This window comes from Capra hircus, chromosome 28 (assembly GCF_001704415.2).
Source record: "Capra hircus breed San Clemente chromosome 28, ASM170441v1, whole genome shotgun sequence".
Taxonomy (NCBI): Eukaryota; Metazoa; Chordata; class Mammalia; order Artiodactyla; family Bovidae; genus Capra; species Capra hircus.
In genome coordinates, this window is record NC_030835.1 from 16065298 (window position 1) to 16090948 (window position 25651).

The 25651-nt window shown below is 39.4% G+C and overlaps 1 protein-coding gene across 7 annotated transcripts in view; it reads left to right on the forward strand.

Annotated features, from left to right (window-relative positions):
* The window catches only part of USP54 (ubiquitin specific peptidase 54), a 129155-nt gene that overhangs the window by 37296 nt on the left and 66208 nt on the right, over positions 1-25651 (forward strand). Inside the window, exon 1 of one of the 7 annotated variants that reach the window (XM_005699209.3) lies at positions 11730-11816. The exons of 5 other annotated variants lie outside the window; for them this stretch is intronic. The gene's annotated coding sequence lies outside the window, so the exon portion shown is untranslated. Of the gene's footprint in view, positions 1-11729; positions 11817-13506; positions 13596-25651 lie in introns of those variants that run through there. One more of the 7 variants, XM_013975608.2, reaches the window with a different exon arrangement.

A 25651-nucleotide genomic window follows, 5' to 3' on the forward strand; every position in this document is an offset into this window, starting at 1 on the left:
TCAGTAAGATTTGCTGATGGACTGGTGAGGTGTCAGGAAAGAAAGGAGTCAAGCATGACTCCAGTTTTGCCCTAAAGAAGTGAGTGAATGGTAGAGCTTTTTACTATGATAGGGAAGACTGGAGGAGCTGATTGGGGTATATATGGTAAGAATCAGGATTTTTTTTCTTTGGGGTGTGTTAGGTTTGAAATACCTAGTAGACATCCAGGGGGTAATGTTCAGTAGGAAGTTGAATATACAAGTGTGGACCTCAGGCGAAGAGATTGGAGCTGGAGATAAAAAGAATGGTGATTATATCTCCATTTTGATAAATATTTATCTACAACATAAGTTTTTCGTGGTTGATTCATGTTCCATTGTATTGATGTGTGCTCTCCTTTGTGATGAATAACTTTGTAAATTCTTATTTTAAGTGAATTCCTCTTGGGTATTTGCAATACAGTTCTGACATTAACTAACCAGAGTTAGCTTAACGTTCTCATGTTAAGGGCACAGTTTCTCATAAGACTATCTGAACTTTGGGCTCCAAGTGCAAGTTCAGGAGTCTCCAAGATACTTGCGTCTCTGATCAATCAGATATAAATTCAAGAGTTCCCCTGATTCTCTCAGGTTTGATCATTTGGTGGAGCAACTCACAGAACTCATGAAAATGCTGTCCTTATGATTACAGTTTGTTTTTGTTTTGGCTGTGCCATGCAGCTTGTAAGATCTTAGTTCCCCAACTAGGGATTGATCCTGGGCTCTGGCAGTGAAAGAGCTGAGTCCTAACCACTGGACCACCAGGGAATTCCTGATTACAGTTTTATTATAGTGAAAAGTTACAATTTGAACCAGCAAAAGGAAGAGATACATAGGATAAGTCTGGGAGGATCCCCAAAGCAAAGCTTCTGTATCTTCAGGTTGTGTCACCCTTCTCACACATGGATGAGTGTTATCAACCAGGGAAGTTCACCGACTCAGTGTTCAGAGTTTTTCCTGGGACTCCGTTATGTAGATATGATTGATTGAATCATTGGCCTGTGTGATTGAACTCAGTCTCCAGCCTCCCCCTCTATTTCCCAGAGGTCTGTCTGAGATCATGTGACTCAAAGCCCCAACCTTCTAACCACACAGTACTTGGGCTTTCCAGTACTGCCAGTCCCTATCCTGAAACTATCAAGGGGCCCACTATGAGTTACCTGGTTAGTGTTAATTCAGTGTGACTGGAAGGGCCCAACATGAATAACAGAGATACTTGTATCATTTGAGAAATTCTGAAGGTTTAGAATCTTCCCTGTCAAGAACCAGAGACAAAAATTAGATTCTTATTATACAACTGTATTAAAACCCAGTTCAGATGTTACTTTCCAAGGTTACAGTTCTTTTTTTCTCTCATTAGACAGTGATCATTTAGAAGGTCCTCTGATTTTAGTCATATTTGCATTTCTAACATTAGCACTATATCTGGCTTCGAATTTTCCAGTCCAGAATACTGGAATGGGTAGCCTTTCCCTTCTCCGGGGGATCTTCCCAGCCCAGGGATTGAACCTAGGTCTCCCAAATTGCAAGTGGATTCTTTACCAGCTGAGCTACAAGCGAAGCCCGTGAATACTGGAGTGGGTAGCCTATCCCTTCTCCAGGGGATCTTCTCGACCCAGGAATTGAACCGGGGTCTCCGAAGTTGCAGGCTGATTCTTTATCAACTGAGCTATGAGGGAAGCCTATAATAGATGCTCAGTAAGTATTTAATGAACTAAAATATTTTAAGAAATAATTTGTGGGTAGATGGGAGGTTCAAAATTTCTTTGTAGAGTTGCTTTGAGATCAAATAAATAGTCTTCATTTCTTTTTGCTTCATTCATCTTCATTTGCTGTTATTTAAATATTTTATGCTTTTATGTAGATATCAAATTTACATAATAAATAACAAGGAAATTTCTCTTTTTAAAGTGAATTCATCAGGGACTTCTCTGGTGGTCCAGTGGTTAAGACTGCATGCTTCTAATACAGGAGGCAGTGGTTTGATCCCTGGTTGGGGAATTGATGCTTTTGAACTGTGGTGTTGGAGAAGACTCTTGAGAGTCCCCTGGACTGCAAGGAGATCCAACCAGTCCATTCTGAAGGAGATCAACCCTGGGATTTCTTTGGAAGGAATGATGCTAAAGCGGAAACTCCAGTACTTTGGCCACCTCATGTGAAGAGTTGACTCATTGGAAAAGACTTTGATGCTGGGAGGGATTGAGGGCAGGAGGAGAAGGGGATGACTGAGGATGAGATGGCTGGATGGCATCACTGACTCGATGGACGCGAGTCTGAGTGAACTCTGGGAGTTGGTGATGGACAGGGAGGCCTGGTGTGCTGCGATTCATGGGGTTGCAAAGAGTCAGATACGACTGAGCAGCTGAACTGAACTGAACTGAACTGGGGAATTAAAATCCCACATGCCATGTGGCCAAAAATAAATAAATATTTTTAAAAAGAAAGAAAAATGAAATTTGCAATTAAAAAAAATTTAGCAGTTCTTTAGATAGCAACCTTTTCTTTTCTTTAACTGAAGTATAGTTGACTTACAATGTTGTGTTAATTTCTACTGTACAACAAAGTGATTCAGTTATGTATATACTTTAAAAATTCTTTTCCATTATGGTTTATCCCAGGATATTGAATATAGTTCCCTGTGCTATACAGTAGGACCTTGTTATCTGTCCTGTATGTAATAACTTGCATCTGCTAACCCCAAACTCCCAATTCATTCTTCTACCACCCCTCCACCCCCTTGCCAACCATAGTCTGTTCTCTATGTCTGTGAGTCCCATTTTATGGATGGGTTCATTTGTGTCAGATTTTATTTTACTTACATAGTTTTAAAAATTGAGCTTTCCTGGAATTCTTCCTTCCTTCATTTCTGGCTGCATTGGGTCTTAGTTGCAGTATGCAGGATCTTTGTTGCTGCACCCAGGATCTTTTGTTGCATTTCACAGTTTTCTAATTGTGGGCTCATGGAGGCTAAGTTGCCCCACAGCGTGAGGGTTCTTAGTTCCCCAGCGAGGGATTTAACCCTGGCCCCCTGGTTGGAAGCACAGTGTCTTAACCACTGGACCACCCGGGAAGTCCCTTCCTTGATTTCTTTAGTGACTCATGGGTTTTTTGGGCTTCCCAGGTGCCTCAGACGTTAAGAAACTGCCTTCCAATGCATGAGACTTGAGTTTGATCCCTGGGTTGGGAAAATCCCCTGGAGAAGGAAGTGGCAACGCACTTCAGTATTCTTGTCTGGGAATTCTCATGGACAGAGGAGTCTATTGTTTAGCCTCCGCATGTTTGTATGTGTTTGTATTGTTTATCTCTGCTCCATTTAGTTCCTTTTCTGAGGTTTTATCTTGTTCCTTGTTTAGAACATATTCCTCTGTCTTCTTATTTTGCCTAATTCTCTGTTTATTTCTGTTATTAGGTAGGTTGTTCAAGTTTCCTGAACTTGGAGAAATGACCTTATATAGAGACTTCCTATGAGGCCCAGCAGCAAATTCCTCTCTGGTCACTGGGCTGTGTGCCCTAGGGGTATCCCCTGTGTGGGCTGCATGGGGCCATTGTATAGTTGTGGTTGGGTGACTACTGTAGCCAGTAGGTGGGTCTGGCTCCAGGCCCAGTTGGCTGCCAGCCCAGTGGTGGACAGGACTGAATCCTGGCGTGGCTGGCTGCATGGTCCAGGGTTCCCTTGTTTGGTGCTGACCTGCTGGTATGGGCAGGGCTGTGTCTTGGAATGACTGGCTGTGTGGCTCAGGGTGTCCCAGTGCTGCTTTTGGCTCGCTGGTGGGCAGGGCTGGGTTCTGGGGCTGGTGTCAGTCTGCTGGTGGGTAAGTAAGCGTCCAGTGCTAAAGGATAGAGTGAAGTGAAGTAACAGTTGCTCAGTTGTGTCCGACTCTTTGCAACCCCATGGACTATACAGTCCATGGAATTCTCCAGGCCAAAATACTGGAGTGGGTAGCTTTTCCCTTCTTTAGAGGATCTTCCCAACCCAGGGATCGAACCCAGGTCTCTGCATTGCAGGAGGCTTCTTTACCAGCTGAGTTGTAAGGGAAGCCCAAGAATACTGGAGTGGATAGCCTATCCCTTCTCCAGCAGACTTCTCAACCCAGGAATTGAGCTGGGGTCTCCTGCATTGCAGGCGGATTCTTGACCAATAGAGCCATCAGGGAAGCCCAAGGGATAGAGGGAGGACTCCAAAATGATAATTGTTAACATTAGTATCCTTGCAGTAGAACAAACTCCAAAAAAATGGCTATTGCCAGTGTTTGTGTTTCCAGGATGAGCTCCAGTTATCTTCCTACCTCTGCAGAAGGCTCTGCAGGATCAGCAAGTTGTCTGACCCAGGCTTCTTTCAAATTACTGCCCCTGTACTGGAATTCAGAGCATGTGAGTTTTTTTTGCATGTCAAGAGTAGAATCTCTGTTTCTACAGCCTCTGGCTGTTTCCTTTGCAAGCTCCTCTAGCCCTCACAGCCAGATGTTCTGGGGATATCATCTTCCTGGTGTAAGACCCCAACTGAGGAGCCCAATGTGGGGCTCAGAACTCTCGTTCCTTAGGGAAAACCTCTGCAGCTGTGATTATCGTCCAGTTTGTGTGTTGCCCACCAGAGTGTCTACTGCATCTCTGTGCCTTCTGCCCTTCTGCTGTGGTTCCTTAGTTATACTTTTAGTTATGGAAGATATTTTCGCCAGTGTTTAGGTCATTCTCATAGATACTCTGTAAATTGTAATTTTGATGTGCCTGTGGGAGAAGGGGGCTTCCCTGATAGCTCAGCTGGTAAAGAATCTGCCTGCAATGCAGGAGACCTGGGTTCGATCCCTGGATTGGGAAGATCCCCTGGAGAAGGGAAGGGCTACCCACTCTAGTATTCTGGTGGGAGAACGTGAGCTCAGGGTCTCCCTGCTTCAGCATCACACCTCCATACTGTACTCTTTGGAGTATAGTTTTTTTCTTTTTAAAATTTCTTTTTTCGTTTTTTTGTTTCCTAGTTTCGGTATGTGAGGTCTTAGTTTCCTGACAAGGGATTGAACCCAGGCCCTCAACACTAAAGCGTGGAGTTCTAACCACTCGACCACCAGGAATTCCCCAGGAGTACTTTTCTTTATATCAGTGTGGACTCGTAGGTATTTATTTTACACTTTGGGTTAATCCAGTACTAATTTTTTTTTCCCCTCATATTGTTTCAGATTTGACCATTGGGAACTCCTTTGGTTGTCTCCTATGTACCTTGGATATGCCTCTGTCAATTTAGGATTGTTGTTTTCTTTTTGTCTTCAGCATTTCTTTAATTTTGGACATTACAGGATGCTCCAGGCTCATCTCATGTGTTTCCTCTTCCAGGCCTAAAATCATACATTTCTCCGAGGAACCTTGGATTCTTTTATTGGAGAACAGGTTTTGAAACCAAAGTATCAAGTCTGTAGGACTTCGCTGGTGGTCCAGTGGTTAAGGCTCTGAGCTTCTGCTGCAGGGAGCATTGGTTTGGTTCCTGGTTGGGGAACCAAGATCTCACATCCTGCCCATGGCGTGGCCGAAAAGTTAAGGGGAAAAAAAACAACGACTAAGGTCTAGGTGTGCTTGTTGCAACTGGGATGTCATTGGTTCTAAGCATTCTCAGCTGATAGAGCAAATAAATATATGGGTATATGTGCTTGTGCTCAGTCGAGTTTGATTCTTTGGGACCTCCTGGACTATAGCCCACCAGGGTTCTCTGTCCATGGAATTTTCCAGGCAAGAATACTGGAGTGGGTTGCCATTCCTACTCCAGGGGATGTTCCCAACCTAGGGGTTCAACTCTTATCTCTTGTGTCTCCTGCATTGGCAGGTGGATTCTTTTGCTGGGAAGCCCATATGGGTGTATACATATATACATATCTATAAATATTTCTAGATGTAACTGTCTATATTTTATTTAAAAAGTTTTTTTGGCCATGCCACTCAGCACATGGGATCTTAGTTCCCCTACCAGGGATCAAACCTCATCCTCTGTGCTTTGGAAGCACAGAATCTTAGCCACTGGATTGCCAGGGGAGTCCCCCATCTGTGTCTTTAATAAGCTAATCACAAGTTCATTCTTCAACTCTAATCCATTACCACATGGATAATTTTAGCTTTTTCCCTCTTATCTGTATCTTCCCATTCAAAAATTAGGAAACCTTCCACCATCTTCCATTCATTTACTTAATTATTCAATTCCAGTATACATGTGTCTTCAGCATTGTTAACCTGTACACCTGTGGGAATGTACTCTACTAGCTGGAATGTAGTGGTAATATGCAGTTCCTTATGCCTTTAGGCTTACAAACTCTAGTCATTTCCAGGGTTAAGTCAGTACTTTTATCCACTACCCCCTTCAGTGAGATTGTTTAATATGTTTGTATCATTTTATTATGCAAAATTTTGAACATATATAGAAGTAAGGAGAAGAGTGTTGAGTCCGCCTGTACCCATCACCAACTTTGTGACCTATTAAGTACATGGTCAGTTGTGGTTTTGTTTATTCTTCCCCTGCTTCTCCCAAGACAACCTATAATTATTTTGAAGTAAATTCCATACATATTATTTCATCTGTAAATATTTCTAAATGAGACTTACCATAATTTAACCAATCCCCTAATGACAGACCTTTAGTTTTTATTTATTACAAACAGTGTAAGTGTAATATATTTTTATATTATTTTTGCAAACTAGAGGACAAGTTTTTAGAATTTGAATTGCTGAAACAAAAGGGTATAAGCATTTTAAATTGAGAAATACCACCAAATTCATTTTATTTCTACCAGGAGCAAATGAGAATTTATCCTTCTCCTCACTCTCACTTGGATTCACCCAAGTTTTAAATATTTGGCATTGTGAGATATGAAAGGTGATAGTATTTTTATTTTGCATTTCCTTAATTATGAATCCTGGAGAAGGAAATGGCAACCCATTCCAGTATTCTTGCCTGGAGACTCCCATGGACGGAGGAGCATGGTAGGCTACAGTCCACGGGGTTGCAAAGAGGTGGACACTACTGGGTGACCTCACTGTCTTTCTAATTATGAATGAGATAGGACATTTTCCCTATCTTTATTGATCATCTACTTTTTTTTCTGTGAACTGGACATTTAAACTCTTTGTTTAAGGAAAGAAAATAAATTGGTACAAAGGATTATATCCTTTCTCAAAACGTTAATACTATGCTGTCATATTTCCCCTTTCCCCTGTTCATAGTTCAGATCACCGACTGAGGAGTGGTGCATAAGTCTCTTTAATGAAGGTAAATACTTGCCCATTTTTCCCCTTTCCTCTGTCCTTCCTTTTCACTTACCAAAAGTTCATCAGTTGTTTGCTTTCTTTGCACCCTGAGCACAGTCAAAATTGTTTATCAAACAGATGATTTTAAGTCAGCTTTTGAGTGAGTACTCTGAGGAAATTTGCCCAAAAAGCAACAGGAAGGATTTCTACAGATGTGTCGGGGAATGTTTGTAGTTGTTTAGCAAAGGGTGTATCCAGCAAGTATCATTTCAGGCTGCCTCGTCATCTGTTGTCTTTCTACCCAAACATAAAACTTGTACTCTGACTTTTGTGGATGTGCCATTTTCACCCTTATTTTTGTCAAAGTGAGTTATCGTGTCCATTCACTTTGAACATTTCTATTATCAGTAGTATTACTGTTGTCTTCTTGATTAGAGAAATGACTAATTGCATTCTGTCCTGAATTAAATGACAGTGTCAGAGACTAAGAATGCCTTGATAGCCTGATTTTCGTGCTTATGTATACTTTAAAAACAGCTATTCAAAATCTCATACACACAGAAGTTGTTTGCCAAGCATTTGAAGCCCATTTACTTTTACCAGGTGACAGCTGCTATTGTTATGGAAACCTAATTTAAACCACAGACATGAAACAAAGAGTGCCCTTGTTTTGCAAAGAGGAAAACTGTGATTTAAAAAAAAAAACAACCAAAAAACAATTAAAAATTTATTGACATATAATTCACATAACACAAAATTTAAAGTTTTATAATTCAGTGGTTTTTAGTATTTTTAGAGTTGAACAACCATCAGCACAGTCAATTTTAGAACATTTTTGTCACCTCCAAAAGAAATGGTTTATCTCTTAGCAGTCACTTTCTATTTCTTTCACACCTCCTCGCAGCCCTAGGCAACCACTAATCTACTTTCTATCTCTGTAATTTGCCTATTATAGGTGTTTCATGTAATTGGGATCATACAACAGTAGATCTTTATTACTGGACTTTTCACTTACTGTTTTCAGTATTTACATGTGGTAGCATGTATTAATCCTTCATTCTTATAATGACTGAATCCTGTTCTGTGCAGTGAATACGGCACATTTATTTATCCATTCATCTGTTGATGTATGTTTTGGTTGTTTCTGAAACTGTTGGCCATTCCCCTCTCCAGGGGATATTCCTGACCCAGGGATCAACCCGTGTCTCTTGAGTCTCCTGCATTGGCAGGTGGGTTCTTAACCAGCTGAGCCATCAGGGAGGCCCAGTGAGTGGGAGGAGTATTCCTGTTTTGGAGAAGGAGCAAAGATGAACAGGAATTGGACTATTGCCTACTTTTTGGTCTTTGGTGGTTGGCCTCAGAATTGTTGTGGCACTGGTGGGTGTGTCACTTAGCTTGCTGATGCATTACAATGAGTGGATACCGAGGCTCAAGGTCTAGTGGAAATTACTGGTTCACCATCTTGGACCCATTTGGCTCTAATCAGTTTTTGTTGTGTCCTCAGGCTATGTCATTCTTTTAAAGCTTGTGCCCTGCCCCCTTCCCTCCTGTTTCACCACCAGGAAGAAACTTAAGTCAGACCAAATATGGGCCAAACAAGATTGTTCAGTAACAACCCCCAAACTATAAGCCTCTTAGCATAAAACCTGACAGTGAGCCATGAGGCACAGCAGTTCTCCTGGGTTCCCTTACCCTCCTGCTCTCCACCCCAGCGCCCCTTCCCAATAAAGTCTTTTGCTTTGTCAGTACATGGGTCTCCTCGGACAATTCGTTTTCAAGCCTTTGGAAGGGGTCTCCCGGCAACATCTTGACCTAGTAATCATGCCACAAAAACACTCCTACAAGCAGTCTGGCACTCATCTAGCACAAAGCTGTAGTTACTTAATTTATTTTTGGTTGAGAGGGCCAGTGGTTGACACAGGGTTCTCTTTATGAGATAGAATCTCCTATGCAGTCTAATCTCCTCCTATGAAAAGGAAATAAGAAAAGTCCAAAAATAACTTTTACAAGGCAGAATGTGAGTACACGGGAGAGTTTTGCATGAAGTATTTTCTGAGGGGCTTCAAAAAAGATTACAGTCCATTAATGTGAGATTGCCTGTGGACCACCTCCCTTACCTGACTGAGATGAGAAGTCATGTTATTTAGTTGCATTGTAACCAGGGTTGAAGCTCTGTAACTCTGCCCCAGTACACCAGTTTTATTTGATTAATTCCATGAATTATGAATGAATATGTTGACTTAAAAATATTCACAACCTAAAGGTTGAGGGTTATATTTTATTTGGTGGAAATTTTTAGGGTCTAAGTCCAAGAGGCAGCATCTCAAGTAACTCTGAAAGATCACTTGGAGATGAGGGAAGGAGCCAGGTTATATAGAAGTTTTTCAACAAAGGGCAGGTAGTCTGAACATCAAAAAATTGTTGTTAATTGAAGAAAGCCAGATATTCCCATTTAAGGAATTTAGCACTTTTCTGTGCATGGGAAGATGCAAGAATCTGGGCTCATTTTAATCATTCCTTGCTTATGTAACTCACTTATCTGGAGCTGAGCTTCTTTGGTTGTTCAGGCGGTAAAGAATCTGCCTGCAATGCAGGAGGCCCCAGGTTCAATCCCCGGATTGGGAAGATTCCCTGACAAAATGGCAACCACTCCGGTATTCTTGCCTGGGAAATCCCATGGACAGAGGAACCCAGTGGGCTACAGTCATGGGTTGCAAAAAGCTGGACACAATTTAGCAACTAATGCTTACCTGGGGCCAGTATCCTGTGTTTTTACATCCTGAGCTTCTTTTCCTCAGGGCCCATCATAGGAGGTAGTTGTAGTCTGATGGCTGCAGGTGTACACACGCGCGCACACACACACACACACGTATATAAATGAAAGTGTTAGTCACTCAGTTGTGTCCGACTCTTTATAACCCCATGGACTGTAGTCTACCAGGCTTCTCTGTCAATGGAATTCTCCTGGCAAGAATATTGGAGTGGGTAGCCATTCCCTTCTCCAGGGATCTTCCTGAACCAGGGATCAATTCCAGGTTGTCTGAGCTACCAGGAAAAACATATATGTGTGTGTGTGTGTGTGTGTGTGTGTGTGTGTGTGTGTGTGACACACACACACATAGGAGGGCTGCAATTGCTGATGACTGTGACATCCTTGTTTATTGATATGGCAGGAAATATTCCATTTCTGGAATATAAACCATCTCTTAAGGACTTGATTGGAGAGGTTAACCCTAATATTTGTACATTCTTTTTTTGTATCTAGCACTGATCATAGAAATTTTGTGCCCCACATTTTGAAATAACACTAACATCCCCATCTTCCACCAACCACTAGGAGACCTGAATTAGAATGCTAATGATGAGCAAAAGAAAAGCAATAGTATCTTTTTTTTTTTTTTTAAATTTGGGCACTTTCCTTGTTGCAGAAGGACTACTTTAGTATATTGTTAAAATATAAGAGCTGAATTAGTTTTGGGCAGTGCCTGCATTTGTTTAGTTTTACCAATAAATCTTAATTAAATCTTTAAAGAAATCAATTTATACATATTATCTCAACCTGTGGAAATAGAGCAGACCTTCCTTCCTATTTGGCGAGGGTTCTGCTGGTAAGTTTTTTCATCAGTATGCTTATAGAACAACTCCTTTCAATAAAACTGGTTTATAACAGGGAGTAAGTAGTTCATAGAAGGGTGTGTGTTGGTCCTCCAGGGCCTTTGTGCCCTGCCTGCAAATGTAAGTTCTGGGTGGACTGATCACATGTTTGGGGGTAGGACTCTGCCTGCTGATCGTTCTTGATGATATAATTTGTTTGGCCTCTTCCCTGAGAGAAGTAGGGAAGATCTTTCACTGTCTTTACTTTTCAGGTTGGGACTCTGAGATTTCAAGCTTTTAAAAATGGATTCTTGAATCTAACAGCTCATTTCACACAAAAATTTTCTTTAAGAATATCTTTTTTAAAGTAGTTGAAATAGTTTTGCCTCTTAAAATGATTTAATTCAATTTAAGTCTGGATAGTCTTAGAATTGTGAATTAAGGATTTAAATAATGCATTGTTACGTGTCTTCTAGTGCTTCTTTTGACTGTTAGTGCAAAGGACTGTTTTTTAGTGCTAGCCCTCCATTTGAAAGCAGCTGCCACTCTGTAGACCTTATTGTTATACTGCTGACCTTTGTCATCAGGAATGCCCCTGGAGGAAACTGACTCCTAAATGTTTTTCTTAAGCCTCTATGAAGTTTGTGATATGTCCTTTCAAGTTACTTTTGGTTAGTTTCTTAAGTTTACTTTGTGTTTAGTTGGAAGCTCCATCTTTTTAGCTTTATCATGATTTATCAGTGCTGAGCTCCTGGTAGGTGGTAAAAAGAATTGTCCTTTCCCTGTTACCCTGTTCTGTGGGAAGCCTTTGTGGTTTAGAGTCACAGTTTCCCATTGTTGTTAGCTGCGTCTCCTCCCTCCGTACCCTTCCCTCCCTAGAACTCTAGCTCTTCCCTTGCCCCTCCCCATTCCTGTATCTCTCGTCCCACAAATGCCCTTGTGATTGCTGAAGGCCTTTTGCTGGGAGTTGAGTCTGCTCTCTGGTGAGTGTGTGCTTATGGTAAAACGGGATAGATGGAGGGATGGAGGGAACTGACCAGTCTTTGTGAAGTGTTGCTTTTAACAGCAACAGTTTAAACTTTGAAATTGAGGTTACAGGACTCTTAACTTTCAGAAGGCTTCTTTAATGCTGACTATTGTTTCTGTTCTTCCCTCTTCTGATTCAATTATTAAGGCTTTAGAAAATTGATTTTTATTATTGGTTTAAAAACCCATTCTCATAGATTTTCTTCAGCTTATAAAATTAAAGATAAAGGATGTAGATTTAAATTTCCTTCAGACAGAAGATTATTTGTGATTTCTTTATATTTATTTTCAGTATTAACATATTGATCAAAGTAATAACAGAGAAAAGATTGTATTTTGTGGCTAAACTGAAAAGTAGCACTTATTTCAAGAACCGGAATGATTCTTTTTTCCTCTCAGCAGAATGTTGGCAAAATTCACTAAGATTTTGGCAATATATTGTCAGTTCTGGGAAATGGTTTGCTGAGTACTTGAGGATAACAGATGCTTCTGGGAATTATTTTTGGGAAGTTAGATTTGTTCATTAGCACCTTCTCTCTTGAGATGTGAGATCTATAATCTTTTTGTAAGTAAAATATTTAATATTTTGGTGCTCAGCTTAAGGCAAATATCACTTTCATAATGGGCTTTCTATTTCCTTGGGTTATACATTTTGATTCTCAACTAAAAAACTGTGTGTGTGTGTGTGTGTGTGTTGTGTATGTGTGTGTATTGGCACTGAATGGATGATCCTATGGTATTTTAAACAGTTATAAAGTTGTAAACCTTGGGTTCTTAAGAAGTGCTGCTAATTATTGTTTTTATGGAAGACGATATAAAGGAAAACTTATTTGTGGGATTTCATTGAAGTTCAGTTGAGTCACTTATTCAAGTGATAGGTGCACTTGTATGATCATGAATTCCTGAGCTCCTACTGTGTGACAAGTGCTAGTTCCTATGGTAAGTGCTTTGCATTTACTTCTAATTTCCAGTACAACCTTGTTAAGTAGGTAGTATATCCCTCTGGGAAAGAGTTGTGCATGAGTAGAACGTGGGTTTTACTTTTCTGGAAACTGAGGGAAATAATGCCTACTTGGTAGATTAATCATGAGAATTAAAGGATGTACCATTTGCCTTGTGCCTAGCATAGAGTTGGTATTCACTAAGTGATGGTTTCCCAAGTGGCACTCTTGGTAAAGAACCCATCTGTCAATACAGGGGACACAAGAGATGGGGGTTTGATCCTTGCGTTTAGAAGATCCCCTGGAGAAGGAAATGGCAACCCACTCCAGTATCCTTGCCTGGAAAATTCCATGGGCAGAGGAGCCTGACAGGCTACAGTTCATGGTCTCGAAGAGAGTCGGACACAACTGGGGAATGGGACACAGGGCACAAGTGGTAGCTGCTATTATTATAATCTTACAGCTGGAAGAGTTGCCGAAGGTCTCTTCAGTTGTCCGTGGTAGAAGTAAGATCTGAGCTGGCTTAAAACCGGGAGTCTGGTAGCATGTTTTGCTTGAGTATTGTGAAGGCTTCTAGAGTAAACTCAGTGGATTCCTGCCCATCCCTCCCCTCCTCCTTTCCTTGGTATCCTCTGTCACCTTCCCAGTCATGTGCTTAGTGTCTCACACTGGAGTTGCTTGTGCCATTCAGTGCCACTGTTCTCCCGGCAGAAATGAGTCAAGTCAGTGCAGTCAGTGGCTTTTGAGAGCCATCATGCTTTCATTATTGTTTGTGCTGAAATAATTTGGGTAATGGTAAGTTTATAATGATTCATAAATAGTGAATGGTTGTAATTGAGCATTTAAGTTAAAGAAAAAACCTCAGTGGTTTAAAAAATTAGGAAAAAACTTTGATTCTAAGATATTGAGCTAAAGGATAGTATAAGGCAACTTTATTTAATGCGTAGTTATCATTTTGCTGTCTTGGTGCCTATAATTGCTGTTGATTCTCTTTCCTTTATCTGCCATTGTTACTGGTTTGGATATTAGCTGTATATGAGTAGAATGTTGTGTTTGTCCTACTGGCTATTAGCTAAAGTATCTTTCTTCCATAGACCTTTGGGAAACAGAAGGTACGATTTAGATATGATATGATTTAGGAAGTAGATTCAGGGAAGAAATAAAGAGGTGACTGATTATGCTTATAACTTAGTTATCTCTAAATTGAAAAATGTGTTTAAAAAACTTAGTTCTTCATTTATTTATTTAACAGTCATTGAACATTTGTTGAAGGTGAGGCAATGTAACTTTCTACTTTGTATTCTAATAAAGCACTTATGTATTGGGTAAGCACTGAATAACAAAGTTCCTGAGACAGAGTAAGTCCCAGTTGGTGGGGAACAGTATTTAGAAAATCTTTTGGGAAATGAACTAATTATAAATGACTACTCCTTTCTAATAGGGTGTGACTGTCATTAGTCATCATTACTATAACTTACCAGCTGAGTGGCTTCTTCAAACAGGTTTGTTGAGTGGAGCGGATTTCTAGTATTAGGAAGTACTGGGAAGATGAAGCCGGGGCAAAGATAATACAGATGACTCTTGGACAGCAGGGGATGGAACTTTATCGGTCCACTTATACGCAGACTTTATTCAATAAATGTACATATTCCTTATTGAGTAAAATGCTGGGCATATATGGAGAACAAATCTTCTATTTTAAGGGGAACAGCGATACTTGAGATTGGAAATATGCATGGGTTAAGACTGGAAGACCTTTTAAGTCCTAGGAGTTTTGACTATAAGTATTTTGCCACTGAAGTTTCTTGAGCTAAATATTGATGGTGATTGTTCAGTTGCTTAGTCGTGTCTGACTCTAGGACCCCTATGACTCTGGATTGCAGCACTCCAGGCTTCCCTGTCCTTCACTGTCTCTCAGAGTTTGCTCAAACCCATGTCCATTGAATCCATGATGCCATCCAGCCATCTCATCTACTGTCGTCCTCCTCCTGCCTTCAATCTTTCCCAACATCAGGGTCTTTTCCAATGAGTTGGCTCTTCACATCAGGTGGCTAAAATATTGGAGCTTCAACTTTAGCATCAGTCCTTCCAATGAGTATTCAGGACTGATTTCCTTTAGGATGGACTGGTTTGATCTCTTTGCTGTCCAAGGGACTCTCAAGAGTCTTCTTCAACACCATAGTTTGAAAGTATCAATTCTTTGGCGCTTAGCCTTCTTTATGGTCCAACTCTCACATCTGTACATGGCTACTAGAAAAACCAATAGTTGAATTGTATTGAGAATGCATTATTTTTGGAATACATTTTCCTTCTTTTTGATACTGCTTTCTGTTTGTGCTATCAATTATAGTTTAATCTCATAGAATTTTTATAGTAAGTGTATGTGTGCCTATGTTTGTGTGTATAAGAGAGAGAGAGGGAAAAGGAAAGAGAGACAGTTGGTATGGGGATGCAGTTTTCATAATCATAGCTACTACTTATGGAACTTCTATTTTGTATCTGGCCCTGAGTATTAGAATTTTGTTACAGTACTCTCAATAAATCACATTTATTACAGATGGTAAAAGACCTGAACGTGATGGAACAGGATTGGAATGTAGGTTCATCTTATTCTTCTTTATGATAATTATCATCAAAACATTTATTAATTTTTGTCAAAACATTGATGCCTCATTTACTAAGTACTAGATACTGGGCTAATTTTACACACACACACACACACACACACACACACACACACTATTTCATTTAATTTGTGTAAGAGTTCTATGGGAGACATGTTATTTTTTAATCCTACCTGGTTATCAGAGACTTCAATAATTGATTCAGTAAGCTGGTCAAGATGACACAGATGTTAGGTGATAGGGTCCAAAACTGTTCTGCCCTGTGAACTCTAGCTCCCTGACTTTTAGAATTCACATAGTATTCTCTTAGAATGGTACCTCCTGGATCCCACTGTGAGCATGGTGCTGCTGAGGCTATGTAACACAGTTGCTCCTGCAGAGGCTGTACTTTCAGCCACTGTGCTCTTGCTGCTGTCTTGCTGCCTCTCTTATTTCACGTGTGCCCAGTTGCTTCAGTCATGTCCTGCCATGCTTCAGTCATGTCCTGCCATGCTTCAGTCATGTAGCCCGCCAGGCCCCTCTGTGCATGGGACTCTCCAGACGGGAATACTGGAATGGGTTGCCATGCCCGCCTCCAGGGGATCTTCTCAGCCCAGGGATCGAACCCTCTTCCCCTGCGCCTCCTGCATTACAGGTGGATTCTTTATCCACTGAGCCACCTGGGAAGCCCACTGCCTCCCTTACAGATCAGTAAATTATCTATATAGCTCTGGATCTCTGTAAAGAGGGGCTAAGTAGCATGCAACTGTCATTTCTTAGTTATTTAGTTTGTCACTTATAACAAAGTGAAACTTGCCTTGTTTTTTTTTTTTTTTTCCCAGCTGGTTTTGGACGGATTTGTGGTAAATGACAGTGTTCCAAGTTCTCACAAAAGAAAAAAATAAAGCTTTCTGTCCTTTATCAGCATAGAGTTTTTCTTGTTGTACATGATGTAATAATTTGAGGCTGCCAAAGTCCAACCCACAGGAAATTGTTTGAGTTGGGTAGCAGTATTCACTGGGGAGTTTGCAATAATCAGCCCATAAATCAACAAATAGTGTAGCCTTTTTTTTATGCTTGTAGATGCTATCTCTGTTTATTTTTAAGTGTGAATCAAAAGCAAATATTGATTCACTTATATAATCTTCATTAGGAAAAAATGTCTGCAGTATCTCAAGCTAGATACGGAGATTTGGGGAACTCATTTAAGGAGAGTCAGAGTTTATCAGAATGTTGGAATTGGTTGCTCTAGGTACTTATCCCTTCAAACATAAAGTTTCCTCTTTAAATAAACTTTCAGTGATTCAGTGCCTGTTATATTCCACTTCTCTGTGGAATGAAAGATATCCTTAAGGAATATATGAGGTAGTCCCTGTATACAAGTAACTGTAATATGAACGAGGATGGGAATGTTCATCTTGGAGTGGAGGATGAGTGAGGGGCACTTAATAGGGGCTCAGATGTCTGATCAATTGATCCAGCTATATCTTCTACAAATTCATTTGTGAATGAGTGAGTAGAAGATGTAACTGGAAAATGGTGGTAAGGTCTAATGACTCTCAAACTTTGTGTAAGTGCCAGAAATATTTAATTCAGTTTTATAAGTTAGTAGTTAATTTTACTAGCAGAATATGTGAATATAAAAACATGCGAAATAGAAAAAGAAAACAAAATAAAAACATGCAATAAAAAAACACTATCATGAACATGAGTCAGCAACAAAAACTGTCAAAGTAGGTCCTGCTGACTGCTTTGGTTTTCTTTAAGGTTACTGTTTGTTCTTGTTTTTGCCCTGATAGTGGAATAAGTGGACAGGGAAAAAATTATGGGAGAGAAACTTGTGAAAACTCCGTCCATTAATTTCTCCCCTTGTGAATTATAAAAATGCCATTTTTTTAAAAAAGTACCATTTTTCTCTAGCCAAAAGAATCCTCATCACTAGAAGCCATTGAAAAGGGGAATGGCATGGTATTTTAGGAGTCCTCTGGTGGTCTCATATGCAGCAATGGAGGTCTGACGATGAGTCAGTAATGTGGTGTGGTAGTCCAGTGGGGAGAGGATCTGAACGTAGCAGCAGTAGCAATGAGACTGGAATGAAAAGAAATAGAAATAGAAATCTAGCCTCCTGTTTTTAAATAGGCAAGAGTTACCAATTATTAAACAGCTTTCAAATTGTTAGGATCTTAGGTGTCTCAATGATTAGTTACCTCTGGTCCAGAGTCCGTTCATTCTGTTTTTAGGGAAAATGAGTTTAAAATCCAATTTTAGTTTTACTTGAAGAAAATTGTAAACTAAATATAATTTATCCATGAATTATAGATAATTTAGAAAATAGAGAAAACAGGGGGAAAAAATGCATCACCCTAACAAGACCCCTGTCCTTTTACATTTACTTTTTCTTGATCTTACAGATTGAAAAACTTTTCTAATAGTTCTTTCCAGATAGAGCAAGCTCTGAGAAACAGACTTCTGAATTAATGGAACTTAACCCATTAACTGCTGAACTGTGAGGGTAAACATGATAAACCCATAGATTTCAAACAAGTCTTCACTGGATTCTTAAGTTTCCCACGATCACAAACTATTAGTCCACCTACACTTGTAGAAAGTTAATCCTCCAAATACCTTTGTTCCCCACTGGGGCCAAGCTTTCATCTCCCTCCGTGAAGTATTTGCATAGTTAAAAAGTTTTTTGTTTTGAACCAATTTGGGACTTACAGAAAAGTTGTAAAGATAGTACAGAGTGTTTTTATTTTTTTAATTTTTAATTTTTATTTTTACTTTATTTTACTTTACAATACTGTATTGGTTTTGCCATACATTGACATGAATCCACCACGGGTGTACATGCGTTCCCAAACATGAACCCCCCTCCCACCTCCCTCCCCATACAGAGTGTTTTTAGATATCTCTTACTCAGCTTCCTTTAATGTGATCATCTTGTATAACTGTAGTACAATGATTAGAACCAGGAAATTAGCATTGGTTCAGTACTATTAAGGAAAGACCTTCAAGCTTCACTAGTTTGTTCATCATTATTCTTTACTGAGGATTCCATCTAGGGTCTCACATTGCTTTTCACACATTTTTCTTCGTTAGTCTTCTGTGTTCTGTAAAAGTTTTTCAGTCTTTGTCTTTTACAACTCTGACATTTTGGGAGAGTATTAGTCAGTTATTTGGTCAAATGTCCCTCGATTTAGATTTGTCTTTTTTTTTTTTTCCTCATGATTGAACTGAGATTATAAGGTTTAGGCAAGACTATCACAGAAATGTGTTCTCAATGCATTATTAACATGGGATTCATAATGTCATTATTTATTTTTGCTGGTGCTGTTTGACCTGATCACTTGGTTCAGGGCCTTTCTACCTGGTTTCTCTATAGTAAAGTTAAAATCTTTCCCTTTGTACTTAATTAATATCTGGTTGGAGATATTTTGATACTATCGTTTGCATGAATGTCATAAAATTCTCTATGCATGGAATTAGTAGTATTACTTAGAGACCTCACTGAACTTCATTTAATGATTATGAAATGAATTTCCTTAAGAGACTTATCCCCTTCCAGGGTACTTGTACCTTATTCCTGGTTTCATCAAAGGACCCTCAGGTTCTGCAGGAACAAATCCCTCTAGTCTTTACTGGTGTCAGTCACACTCGTATCCCATTCATAATGAAGTCTCCAGTGCTAATAAGCTATATGTCTCTGAACCCCCTTCACCCCACTGTCTCTTAGGGTGATGGGCTCTTCCTGTGGCCCAGTGTCCATTCAGGCCTCATTTCTCTTTAGGCATAAGCCAGTTTCATTTCACCAAACACTTGAATGACTACTTAGGGTTTTTTCAGAAATAGAGGCTAAGAGCAGCTTAGCTGTTTGGTGTGGAATACAGTAGTGGATAGTTAGGGTAGCTGCGTCTGTAGCCTGGTTTAATACTTTGGCCTGAGAAATATGGCAGCACAGTGTGATGTATTGTGTATACTCATTGTGAAGTAATCATTCTCTGTGTTTCATTAATACAGAGAAATAAACTGATTTTTTTTTTTCCTGAAGGTCATCAGCTAGAGCTTTATTGCTCTAATGCTGTCAGTCTTGAGCCTTTTAAATTTAGCCCTGCCATTTCTCCTCTGTCAACTGTGGATCTGTAGTAGAAATATTACAGTCTGCCTAAGAATGAAAAATCCAAATGTAAACCAGGCAGTACAATTTAGGTCTATTTAGTGCTAAGGAAATTGTAAACTATGAATAACATTAGATGTTTGATTAGTGAAATACAAATTTATTAGTATTACTGAATTCAAAGTAGCCTTTTGAATTAAATATTTTTTCAAGTAACATGTACGATAGAAGCCCATTTTCTGTAATATGATTCAGATTCTGTGGGTCCTGGAGCTTATATAATTTAGGGGACCCACTTTTAGGAAAACATTTTTTAAAAAATAGAAAATTGAATATTGGGCCTGAGGGCCTGTGCAAGAGAGGACCTTGAAATTTAATCTTCATGGTTTCTTGTTAAGTCTGCTTCTGGATGTGGGAATCTGCAAAAAGTTTGGGACCCACTGTTTTCTGTCATTTCACACAGGGGAAAGGTTTTTACCCTGCCCACAGGAAGTTAGTATGTTCAGATTGGGAACAATATGGGACATAAAGCTTAGTAACTGCATTTCACTAATAGGTAATAGGTAATAAGATGACATGCTTCCTTCCCAATTTTGGCTTCTAAGCTTCCTAGGAGTATACCTGATGTTAGAGACAACAAAGTGAGGCAGGCTGTTTTGACTTAGTAAATCCCAGTTGTGATGATTAAAAAAGTAGATTAAAAGTAGATTACCTTAAAGATTAAATAAATATAAGAATTTATGTTCAGATTTTTAATTTCTTCGTTCAACCTTGGTGGTGGTGGTGGTTGTTAAGTCGCTCAGTTGTGTCTGACACTTTGCAACCCTGTAAACTTCAGCCCTTCAGACTTTCCTGTCCTTCACTATCTCTTGGGGTTTGCTCCAACTCATGTCCATTGAGTCAGTGATGCTATCCAACCATCTCATCCTCGGTCGCCCCCTTCTCCTCCTGCCCGTAATCTTTCCCAGCATCAGGGTCTTTTCCAGTGAGTCAGCTCTTCACAGCTTTTCACAGCTTTTCACATCAAAGTATTGGAGCTTCAGCTTCAGCATCAGTCCTTCCAATCAATGAACATTCAGGACTGTTTCCTTTAGGATTGACTGGTTTGATCTCCTTGCTGTCCAAGGGACTCTCAAGAGTCTTCTCTAGCACCACAGTTCAAAAGTATCAATTCTTTGGCGCTCAACCTTCTTCATGGTCCGGCTCTCATCTGTACATGACTACAGGAAAAGCCATAGATCTGACCATACAGACCTTTGTTGGCAAAGTGATGTCTCTGCTCTTTAATGTGCTGTTTAGGTTAGTCATAGCTTTTCTTCCAAGGAGCAAGCATCTTTTCATGGCTGCAGGCACTGTCTGCAGTGATTTTGGAGTCCAAGAAAATAAAATCTGTCATTGTTTCCACTTTTTCCCCATCTATTTGCCACGAAGTGATGGGACTGGATGCCATGATCTTAGTTTTCTGAATGTTGAGTTTAAGCCAGCTTTTTCGCTCTTCTCTTTCACCCTCATCTAGGGGCAAGAGCAAAGAGTTTTTTGCTTTCTGCCATAATGGTGATGTCATCTGTGTGTCTGAGGTTGTTGTTATTTCTACTGGCAGTCTTGATTCCAGTTTGTGATTCATCCAGCCCGGCATTTCACATGATGTACTCTGCATGTAAGTTAAATAAGCAGGATGACAATATACAGCCTTGATGTACTCTTTTCCCAATTTTGAACCATTCTGTTGTCCCATGTCTGGTTCTGACTGTTGTTTCTTGACCTGAGGTTTCTCAGGAGGCAGGTCAGGTGATCTGGTATTCCCATTTCTTTAAGAAATTTCCACAGTTTGTTGTGATCCACATAGTCAAAGGCTTTATTATAGTCAATGAAGCAGAAGTAGATGTTTTTGTGGAATTCTCTTGCTTTTTCTATGATCCAGTGAATGCTGGCAATTTGATCTCTGGTTCCTCTGCCTTTTCTAAATCTGTCTTGTACATCTCGATGTTGTTGGTTTATGTACTGTTGAAGACTAGCTTGAAGGATACTGAGCATTACCTTGGGAAGCATGTGAGATGAGTGCAGTTGTGTGGTAGTTTGAACATTCTTTGGCATTGCCTTTCTTTGTGATTGGAATGAAAACTGACCTTTTTCAGTCCGTGGCCACTGCTGAGTTTTCCAGATTTGCTGGCATATTGAATGTAGCACTTTCACAAGATCATCTTTTAGGATTTGAAATAGCTCAACTGGAATTCCATTACCTCCACTAGCTTTGTTTGTAGTGATGCTTCCTAAAAAGGCCCACTTGACTTTGTATTCCTGGAGGTCTGGCTCTAGGTGAGTGACCACAGCATCATGGTTATCCAGATCATTAAGACCTCTTTTTGTATAGTTCTTCTGTGTATTCTTGCTACCTCTTCTAATCTCTTCTGCTTCTGTTAGGTCCTTGCCATTTTTGTCCTTTATTGTGACCATCTCAATGAAATGTTCCCTTGGTGTCTCTAATTTTCTTGGCGAGATCTCTTGTCTTTCCCATTGTATTGTTTTCCTCTACTTCTTTGCATTATTCACTTAAGAGTGCTTTCTGATCTCTCCTTGCTGTTCTTTGGAACTGCATTGGTTGGGTATATCTTTTCCTTTCTCCTTTGCCTTTCCCTTCTCTTTTCTCAGCTATTCGTATGGCCTCCTCAGACAACCCGTTTGCTCGGACCAGCGTGTTCTCTTGACAGAACTCTTAGTCTTTGCCCTGCTTCATTTGGTACTCCAAGGCCAAACTTGCTTGTTAGTGCAGTTATCTCTTGAGTTCCTACTTTGCATTCCAATCCCCTATGATGAAAAAGACATGTTTTTTGGTTTTAATTCTAGAAGGCCTTGTAGGTCTTCATAGAACTGTTCGACTTCAGCTTCTTCGGCGTTAGTGGTTGGGGCATAGACTGGGATTACTGTGATACTGAATGGCTTGCCTTGGGAATGAGCTGAGATCATTCTGTTGTTTTTGGAATTTCACCCAAGTACTGCATTTTGGACTCTTGTTGACTATGATGGCTACTCCATTTCTTCCAAGGGATTCTTGCCCACAGTAGTAGATATAATGACGTCCATTTTAGTTCACCGAGTCCTAAAATGTTGATGTTTACTCTTACCATCTCCTATTTGACCACATCCAGTTTACCTTGATTCGTGGACCTGACATTCCTCTACATGTAGAGAGGTAGTGTAACTCCCAGCACAATCAAGACACGTAACAGTTTCATCATGCTGGTACTGCCCCTTTGTAATCAACTCTTACCCTCACCTCCAACTTCTGGCAACTGCTGGTCTATTTTGACTTTTGAATTTTAATTTTGACTTTTCTAAAATGTCATAAAAGTAAAATTGTATAGCATATGACCTTTTGAGTCTCATCATTGTACATTTGAGATTCATCCATATTTTTTTTGTGTGTTAGTATTATTACTTTCTATTGTTGAGTTTAATCTATGTATGTACCATTTACTAGTTGGAGAACATTTGGGTTATTTCCAGTTTTTGGTGATTATATATAAAGGCACTGTAAACATTTGTATAAAGGTTTTTACGTAGCATAGGCTTGTATTTCTTTTTGGGTAAAATACCTAGAAATGAGGTTGCTAGTTCAGATGGTAAAAGTACATTTAACATTGTATGTAATTGGCAACAGTGTCATTTTGCATTTTTGTCAGCTGTTTGGGAGACTTTCAGTTGCTCTTTTTCTCTAGCATTTGTTGTTGTCAGATTTTCAATAACTTCTTTTTGTAGTTTTTGTTTTTAGCCATTTAATATGCTTGTAGTGTGGTTTTAATTCCGTCCCCCTAAAGACTAATAATAATGGTAAATATCTTTTTATATGGTTATCTGCTATTTAAGAAAATTGGATAATTTTGCTCATTAAGTTTAGAGTGTTCGATGTATATTTTGGATACAGATCATTTGTTCATTATGTTATTTGAAAATATTTTTTAATCTTTGGGTTGTCTTTTCATTCTCTTAATAGTGCCTTTCGAATAATAGAACTTCTTAATTATGGTGAAGTCCAGTTCTATGTTTCTTTTTTCTTTTATGGATTGTGCTTTGGTTTTGTATCTAAGGAATCTTTGCTTAGCCCAAGGTCACAAAATTTTCGTCTTCTAGAATTTTTTATAGTTTTAGGTTTTCGTTTAGGACTGTAATCCATTTTGAGTTACTTTTGTATAAAATGTAAGTTATGGGTTAAGGTTCAGTTTTTTTTTTTTTTAATAGGTTTGTCCAGTTGTTCCAACTTCATTTGTTGAAATGACTATCCTTTCTCTTTTGAGTTACCTTTGCACTTTTACTGAAAATTGGTTGACGTTAATTGTGTCGGCCTGTTTCTGGGCTCTCTGTTCTGTTCCAGCTCTCTGTGTATCTGTCTTTTCACCAGTACCATATGGTATTGACCAGTGAATATTCCACCTTGTTTCTTCTGTTTTAAAATTCTTTTGGTTGTTATACTTCCTTTGCCTCCATGTAACTTTTAGAATCTGCTGGTTAATTTCTACAAAAAAGAAATCGTGCTGGAATTTTGATTTGAAATTGCGTTAAATCTCTGCATTAGTTTGGAATGAATTGGCATCTTAAAACTGAAATGTCCAGTTTACAAACGTCACATGCCTATCCACTTACTTAGGTTTTGTAGTTTTGGGGATATAAAGCTTATATATATTATGTTTTTACCTAAGTATTTTATATTTATGGTGGCTCAGTGGTAAAGATAGTATTGTAAGTAGTACTTTAAAGGAATTTCGGTTTCCAGTGTTCATTGCTATTACACAGAAACACAAGTGATTCCTTAAAAAATATTGACTTTATATTCTGTGACCTGACTTCACTTATTAGTTCTTAGAGGTTTTGGGGTAGATTTCTTAGGATTTTCAAGTATAGAACATAGAATCTAGAAAGATGGTTATTTTATTTCATTATAATCTATATGTTTTTAAAATTTGTTTTTCTTGCCTTGTTGTACATGCTAGAACTTCCAGTATGATGTTGAACAGGGTCAGTAAGAGTAGACATCATTACTTTTTTGGGGGACCTAAAAAGGTGGGACTGGTCCTATCAAAAACCTTTTTTAGCTGAATAGCTGACATTGTTCTATTGCTAAGGAACAATTCAAGCTTTCCACTTTTTTGTGTGTGTGAAATCACAAGTAAGTAATGAAGTATGTTAAAGAGAAATATTAGTTCAAAAAACTAATTTTATGAATGAATTGGCTAGCAAGAGACAGGAGGCCAGAAAGACTTATGTATTGTAATAGTCTAGTGTTAGTCACTCAGTTGTGTCTGACTCTTTGTGACCCCATTTTACTGTAGCCCACTAGACTCTTCTGTCCATGGGATTCTCCAGGCAAGCATACTGGAGTGGGTTGCCATTTCCTTTTTCAGGAGATTGTCTCAACCCAGGAATGGAACCTGGGTCTCCTGCATTGCAAGGCAGATTCTTAACCATCTGAGTCACCAGGAGGGGTAATTGTGGTACCAACTAGGTGATGGCAGTGGAAGTGAAAAGGAAGGATCGATGTAAGAGATTTTGAAGGGGTAATTGACAGACCTTATGATGTGGATGGGGAAGGAGGAGAGGGATAGAAAGGCGTCAGAGACTGATAGCTAAGATTTAGAACCTGAGTAATTGGAGATGCCATTATTTGACAAAAAAGGTGGGGGGAGAATAAGAGGAAGGATTCTTTAGTTGGGGAAGGATGTGACTTCAGATTTCGACATGTTAAACTTGTTTTGAAAGTGAGACAATATGCGCATAGTTGGTAATTTTGTTTCAGAGTTCATGAGATTTGTCATTTATCAACCAGAAGTGACGGTTGAAGTTCTGATGGAAAAGAGGATGAGAACATCATGGGACGCACTCTAGACAAAAGCAGGCACACCTGATTTTAACTTTAGGGAATGTTCACTTTTAAGAAAGCAGCAAAAGAGAGAGAAAATGGACTGTTCGAGTATAGGAGAATCAGTATTCATTTGTCATTCTGTCATTTTTGTTATTCTCTCATTTTCTTTTTAATTCACCCTATGAATTCAGGATTGTGTAAGATCAGGCAGCTAGTGTTAGCTGCTGCAGAAAAGTTAAGAAGACCAAAGCATATGGAAGAGCCAGTAGGTTTTGAAATT